This window comes from Sturnira hondurensis, unplaced genomic scaffold, assembly GCF_014824575.4.
Source record: "Sturnira hondurensis isolate 20B ecotype Veracruz unplaced genomic scaffold, ASM1482457v3 Scaffold0020601, whole genome shotgun sequence".
In the NCBI taxonomy this organism is placed as follows: domain Eukaryota; kingdom Metazoa; phylum Chordata; class Mammalia; order Chiroptera; family Phyllostomidae; genus Sturnira; species Sturnira hondurensis.
The window spans coordinates 2,207,455-2,215,005 of record NW_028093232.1 but is presented as its reverse complement, the minus strand read 5'-3'; the positions used below and the strand labels follow the sequence as shown (position 1 = coordinate 2,215,005).

The window sequence follows — 7,551 nt, the reverse complement described above, 5'->3', positions numbered from 1 at the left end:
TTCCCACAATTCTGGAGGTAGCAAGTCCAAGATCAGGGTGCTGGCAGATTCAGTGTCTGTGAGCATCTGGCTATCTTCTAGCTGTGCCTTCTTCCCATGGCAGAGGGGAAAGAGAGCTCTAAGGGGTCTCTTTAATGAGGGCACCAATCCCATTTCACTCGGGACTCATGCACCAATGACCTCCCAAAGGCCTCATCTCCAAATGCCATCACATTGGGAAGTAGAATCTCCACATGGGAATTTTGGGGGAACACAAATATTCAGCCCATAACAAACAGGTCAACCAAATCAATAAGCACTTACAGAGTGTTTACGTTTTATGTAGCTTCTGCTGGGAGTTTGTGTGGGGCGGGTACCACAACAGAAAGACGAGACCCGGTCTTAAGGAGCTTGCTGACCAAGGATTCAAGGGCACTGCATCTAAAACAATTTATCAGCAGAAAATCAAGGACACCCGATAGAGTTATACACCAGAGGCAGCTCTCGCAAGTCCTGGCTATCCGCTGCATCAGTCACAACCTCCCACCCAGCCTGGCACCAAAGGTCCTCCTTTCCTTGTCCACTACCCCCTTCTTCCTTCAGGGACAGGGCAGACTATTTCTTACTAGCCCCCCCCCCCCGATCCCTTTGGGGGTGATTCATCACGTTGGAGCTTGACACGATTTCTGCTCATCCCGTGTCCCCTTCCTTCCGTCCCCCGGAGATGTGAAGGAGGAGGAGAGAGAGCCAGTCATTTGGACTGAGACTCCTTTGCCCAGAGGGGACAGCGCCACAGTGGGGCTTGTCAAGGCCCTGCTCAGCAAAACATCCTCATTTGGGGGATCCTGTAGCAAATATTGAATGCTTGCTTTGTTGGTCTGTTGAAAAGGCAGACCCCTAACATTTTCTTTCTGTATTATTAAATCCATACAACAGTCCTACATGACAGGGACTTGACTTTATTCCACTTTGTGATTGGGGAAACTAAGGCACAGAGAGGCAAAGTCACTCGCCCTTCTCAAAGAGTCAGTGGTGCAGCCAGAATCTGAACCCACGCAGCCTGACTGCGGCATCCCTGGTTCACACCGCTGTCCGTGCTGCCAAATGGGCTCGTTCTAGGGATTTCCCTTTTTCTTGCCACCACATTAGGAACTGAGTTACAGGCCATTCTGAGCAAGGACCGTGTCCCTCTCCCCCCCGGGGGGGGGGGAGGAGGAGAGGGGGCTGGGATCCAAGAGAAGAGGAATTCCAGAAGAGACTGCCATTTTAGCTATCTTTCCTCAATGCTCCCCCCGCAGGGAGCTCTAGCTTTTGACTTGCCAGAGTCAGCTTTAGCCAGGGCCTTTCCTATAGCTGGAGCCCACCACCCTGTGGCTCAGGGGCCATGCCTCTGTGCGAGCCCGAGAGGACACAGCGAGCCCTGGCTGGGGGTAGAGTTTCCCGTGATGATGTTCCCTCTGCCTTGTCTATAAAAAGCACCAGTATGATCTACCCCATTTATGGTGGAGGCCAGGGTGGCAGAGTGTGCGGGAGGAGGAAGAAGCTGGATGAAACGGCTCCTCTTTGCCTCCCTAGATTCTCTTCCAAAATGCTGTCAGCACTGCCAGTTGGAAAATATTTTTCTCCCTCCTTTTGTCTTCTTTTTTATAAAAAAAAAAAAAAGCCATCTGGTGTCAAATTTACTCCTGGCACATCATAAAGGGTAGCACTAAAAATGTCCCTGAAAAACTAAAAGCAAACCACAGCAGTGCACATGGGGTTTAATCTCAGCACCCTAGAATTTCAGAGTTGCCAGGGGCCTCAGAGATCAACCCAGGGGCCTCCTCTGTTCCTCGTAGGGAGGAGGAAACTGAGGCTGGGGGAGATTAGACCTCGCTTTCAAAAATGTTTATTGAGCACCTACTATGTTCAAGGCACTCTTCAGGCGTGGGAGATTAATCTTGAACGTAAAAGACAACAAAACTTCTGCCTTTTTGGAGTATTCGGTGGGAGGTGCTGGCCTCGGTCCTTGGACCTGCCCCTGTCTCCGGTTCCCAAACAGCCCGGGGGCGGGGGACTTGGCTTGGCCACACTAGCCCCAAGAGCCGCGTGGTTGTCACCTCCTAACTGGGCGCCTGGGGCCTTGGGCGGCACCGCTTCCCGCTCCAGACGCGCTGTTTACTTTAGGGCGCAGTGTGCGGCGCGGTCGGGCCGGCCCGCCGCTGTAATCTCCCGCCGCTTCCTCCTGCGCCGCTGTGGCTCCGCATTCCTCAGGCTTGAGCAACAACTTTCCCTCCGAAGGCGGCTGGGCCAGGGCCAGGTGGGGCCGCTTGTGCCGGGCCTCTCACGGGGCGCGGCCCGGGTCTCCAGCACCGGCCTCCTTAAGGGGGTGAGACTGGGTCTCCGGTTCCTCCAGCGTCTCTGCTTTGGGGCCCGGTTCAGAGCGCGGCTCAGCCGCTAGTCCCTCCCGCCTACTGTGCCAGGATTGCCCAAGGACGAGGGGGATGCGTGGGGCTGACCCTGCCCTTGACCAACGACCGTCAGCCTGTTCCAGGCTGACCGCCCAGCCTGGCGCCCTTCACTGGGGGAGCATGCCATTTGCTTCGATTTTTTTCATTCCAGGTTTGAGGGTTTTTTTTTTTTAAATATCAGAAAGAAGGGGGTGTGTAGTAACTACAGAAAGGAGATCCTAACCTATTTCTTGGTCTGGATCTAAATATTTGTAACAATCATATTAGTATAAGCACTTTTATCCTTTAAGTACAATCTCATGCCTGCTGAACTTCAACACATCTCTGGGACAAAGTTGGTTTCTACCTCACCCATTCTACAAATGAGCAGCCCCAGAGACATAGTTCCACGACTGGTCAGAAGCTAAGAAGGAGTTGGTCCAACTCAGAGCTGGCCCTGGAGCTGCCTCAGGTCTCTTAACTCTTTCAGGTCAAGCAGAGGACACCCTTTCTGGACTCTGCAGTGATGGGGAGAGAAACTGGCCTCGTTTTTCAGCCCTGGAAGCTGAGTGTGGGAGCCCGTGTGGTGGAGTGGGGTTAAATAAGAAGATAAACTCTAGACCCACTAAAATATCAGCTCCAGGAGGCAAGGATTGTTCACTACTATACTCCCAGCTCTGAAAACAATGCTTGGTACATAGTAGATGCTTAATAAATATTTATTCAGTGGATGAATAAGTGATGAATGAATGTAGCAAAGGTCTTCAGATTCCCATCTAAGAATTAAACATGTATCCTCTCTTCTTGCTCCTTTACCTTCTGTGTAAACTTACACTTTCTCTCTTCCTGCCTCTTAAACCTTGACTTATGTTTTAAAGTCTGTTTTGGTTTGGTTTCATTTTAACATACTATTTGGAATAATTTTAGACTTACAGAAAAGTTGCAAAGATAGTATGGGGAGTTCCCATGTACCCTTTACCCAGCTTCCCCCAAAGTTAGCATCTTACCTAAATATGGTACATTTGTCAAAATAAAGAAATTAACATTAGTGCAATATTATTAACCAAGCTGCACACTTCATTTGGATTTCATGTTTTTCCATGCATGTCCTTTTTCAGTTCCACAATCCAATCATTGCATTGAGGGCTGGAAGCCTACTTATATGTAATACAGATCTCATTGTGTAGGGTCTCTCTCCTTGGTGAGGAGACAGACAGGAAGCCTAGTGCCTGGCACTGGACTGAGTTCCCTGTCCAGGGGTCTAGGAAATGCTTTGAGCCCGGGGTTTCCTAAGAGTGCTATTAAGGGGTCACTTCTGGGTGTGTCTGCTGGCTCCGGTAGAACCTGACAAGAATCCAGACCCCACAACCTACACTGGGCTTTCCCTCACCACACGCATACTGCTTCCTTAGGGACCTGACTCCTCTCTGTGCCCCTCATTACTTGGTTCCCTCTCCCTGGTCTTCATGAGGGGCAAACCCCAACTCACTCATATTCGGCCTCACTGTTCCTTTTTTTCCATCCTGGAATCATCTTCCCCCAGAGGGGCAACTTCCATTTGGGGCCATGTTACTTGGTCACAGCTCACCACTGAGCTGGCCTTGCAAGTGGGGATGAGTGAAGTGAGGGACACTCTATGTATTCAGGTAGCCAGGATTACCTGAGTGTGGCCGGGTCACAAAGACGAACAGTTCTGATCCCTGCTCTTCGAGATCTTATCATCTGGAGGACAAATAATTCTGTACATTGTGGGCTGGGCCCTAATGGTGATGCGTGTACAGAGTTGTGTGGCAGCACAGAGGGGCAGAGCCCAGGTGCTGGTATTTCAGAGGACCATAGGGGCAGCTTCCCAGATGAGGTTGTGCCTGAGTTGGGTCCAGAGAGGTGGACTGGAGGTGGTGAGTGCCTTCCTTACCACTTCCCCCAGGAAGGGGGCCGGGGGAGGAGAGAAGGGCATTCCCAGAAGAACTGATGGCAGGTACAAAAGCACCTGAGAGCAGGGCACTCTCAGTGAACTGCAGAGGAGCTCAGTGTGGCTGGAGCGTGAGGGTGTTTCGGAGAAGGGGAGAGACAAGCTCTTCAGGGAGAACAACCAGGCCTTAGGGGCTGCAGGGAGGGGTCTGCACTTTGTTCAGTTGGTGGAAAGGGCCATGAGCCAGTTTACTGGTTAGAATGGTAGCTTGGGCAGCTCTTTGGAGCTTGGACTGAAGTTTGGGGGCATGTGGTGGGCAGCTGCTGTGAGATCCCCGGGGAAGCAGTGGTGTCCATACCAGGGCAGTGGGGTCAAGGCAGAGGGGCAGGGCTGAGTGACAGCGTGGTGGAGGGGGTCAGAGGTGAGAGGGCTGAAGGTGACTTCCGGGTTTTGGCTTGCAGGGTGAAGAGAATAGAGACTGAGGGGGAGGTGAAATGAGCTGCTGTGGTTCCCCTTGACACCCAAATGAGCGTCTTGAGGCAGGGTGGTGATGGGGCTGGAGGGGCGCCGGCTATATTGCCAGGGGAGGACTGCCAAGGGGCAGGTAGTTACGGAGCAGGCTGGCTGAGGCTGTAGCTCCAGGGCAGTCTGACCTGGGAGACAGTGAGGAGGAGGGGAGGGCAGAGGGGAGGAGTCGCACTGGGGGAGATGGAGGGGTGGGGGAGGAAGGTGCAGTTTGGTTCAGGAAACAAGAGAAGGTCACTTAGTCATTTCAGATGCAGAAGCCAGAGCAGGACTCAGCACCCTCCTCTAATCTGGGGCCCAACAAGACGGGGCCCAGGAGGTCCAGGGGTCCTGGAGCTGAGGATGCGAGCCACTGTGTTAGCTTCCCTGTCTGGCCAATTTTGAACCTGCTGGGACTCTGGAAGTGGCTGGAGTGCCAGGTGAAGGCTGGCTGTGGGAGAGAAAGATGCACCCGAAAGCACCCATGTGGACAGCGCAAGTAGCTAGGAAGGGACATGTAGCCGATTTCCAGTGACTAGCCTTGCAGAAACCCTGATTTTTTAGCTGAACACTCAAGAACTTCGAAGATCTGAGATTTTATCCTGTTTACAGGCTAACAAATTAGCTTGTGTCATAGCTGCTAGCAGGAGCTAAGACTCCTGAGTCAGAGATAAAGGGTAGTTCATTCCTCACAGCAGTAGCAGTACAAGAGTGCTGGCCTCAGTTTCCACGGGGCTTTACAAAGAGGGCCGGGTGATGCCTGGGCACACGGTGGGCTGCACTTCAGAAGAGCAGCTTGAACTTGGGGCACCTGAGGCTTTTAAAATGGGCAGCACGCTTGCCCTTTGCTCTGGCGGAAGGCACGGTCTCCTTCCCACGGATGCTCACTCTATCCGGCAGTGAGAGCCTGGAACCACAGACAGTCGGCACTTCACTTGCCAGATGTGCAGAGATGGGACATGACCCTGAGGAAGGGTCTGTCAACGAACACATGGTCCGTATAAAACCAGCAGCACATTTCCCAGCTTCCCTCACAGGTAGGTGTCACCATTTAAGTAAGTTGTGGGCCATCAAGTGTAAACTTTTTTTGCGGCAGGTTCTGGGAAATTGCAAAAAAATGCTAACGTGTGCCCTGGGCCCCTTCTTCCCATCTTCTTTTCTCCTGGTGGCTGCTAGAACACGGACACAATGTCGGAGCGTGAGCAGCCACGTTAGGCCAGGTGTGGCATTTAAGGAGTAAGCATGGCGGAGGCACAGGAGGCAGGGGGCCCTTGCTCTGATGGTGGTGCAGCTGACAGGCTGGGTCTGTGCCGATTATCTTTCAACTTCTTTACATGAGAGAAAAAAATACATTTCCACTTTTTTTTTTGGTATATACGGCTGAATTTGATTCTGATACACAGCCAGCTAGCACAGAGGAAGACCAGTGGAAGGTAAACCTGTCAGCAGGTTTGGGGGACTTCTTTCCCTTCCCTCCCCCCTCAGCCTCAGCAGTGACAGGAGGAGGGGACAGGGAGTCACCTCTGGCTTGTTCACCACCCACTGGTGATGCCTCATTCACAAGGGGCCTGGCTGGCCACGCGACCCAGCAGCATCCATTTGAAGGCAGCAAGCAACAAGCTGGCTCCATTCACAAACCCTGTCCTCCTTTGAAAACCAATCACCGTGTGAAGCGTGACTGGGTGGTGGCCAGCGCTGGCCCATCTGTCACGCCCTTTCAGAGAGCCAGGCGATGGCAGCCGGCCTGGGCCCAGCCAGCCCCTCTCCCTTTGTACCCCAGGGACGCAGACTCTAAGTAGATCACAGTGCCTGCTGAATTATTCAGAGCTTCCCCGAGTGTCCATTTTATTATAAACAGGCAGATTGCTCCAAGCTCAAACTTCCAAACGTCCAGAGCAGCCCTCTCTCTCCAGGATTGTTCATTGGCTGCTTTGCGCCTGAGATCTCAGGCTCCCCAGGCCGCCAGGGCCTAATTCGCTTTTGATTGGTTCCTACCTGACGACAGGCAGGAAGGTTTTTGTTCCGTTTCCCCAGTGCTTCTCCAGGCCCCATTCTGTACTCGACACCTGTCCTCATTGCCACCCCAGCAGCCCTGCCCCTTCCCTGTCTCCTCTTGGCTTCCCCACCCAAGTTGGTGACATCAGACTCTTCCTAGCGCCTGCCTGCTAATAACAGGGTCCCCCACTTCTGTGGGCCTCTGTCTAATTGGCGCCCTTGAGAGGCTTTAAGCCACTAGGTCTCCCATCCTACCACCCCCACCCCCTGCTGCACTCTAGCCCCCCAACTCAGCCTCTCCCCTTCCCCACAAGGCCCGGATTCCCAGTTCTCTCCGGAGTTGGTCTGAAGAATACCGCCCCCCACCCCAAGCTGGTAACGAGGCAGAGATGGTAATGCACATTTAAGAGTAATGAAATGCAGTGATATTTCAGGCCTGACAGACCTATTTCTGGCAGCCTTACAATTAAAGTGTGAGGCTTTGTACTGCAGCTGCTACTAGGAGCCTTCAGAGTTTTTCTAAAGATGTGAATAAAGCTTCCAGGGTTTCAGCTCAGATCACTGTGGCTATTTATCCTGCTGCTGCTTTCATTGTACCTTTTTATTTGAAATTTTAGAGCTTTTAGGTGAAGGAAACGCAGCAGCAAGTGCAAAGCATACAAAATATCCTGGTGGGGGAGAATGTCCTGGTTTTTCTCTTCAATTGTTCCTGGCGGCTCTGGGGAGGGGAAA

General features: G+C 52.5%; 1 long non-coding RNA gene across 1 annotated transcript; it reads right to left on the bottom strand.

The window, feature by feature from the left end:
- Window positions 1–299: 299 nt before the first annotated feature.
- On the bottom strand, window positions 300–2,435 carry LOC118976002 (uncharacterized). Its single transcript, XR_005064174.1, has 2 exons — window positions 2,079–2,435; window positions 300–420 (listed from the first exon to the last, which is right to left on the bottom strand). It is a non-coding gene; the product is annotated as an uncharacterized LOC118976002 (long non-coding RNA).
- Between the last annotated feature and the right edge of the window lie 5,116 nt (window positions 2,436–7,551).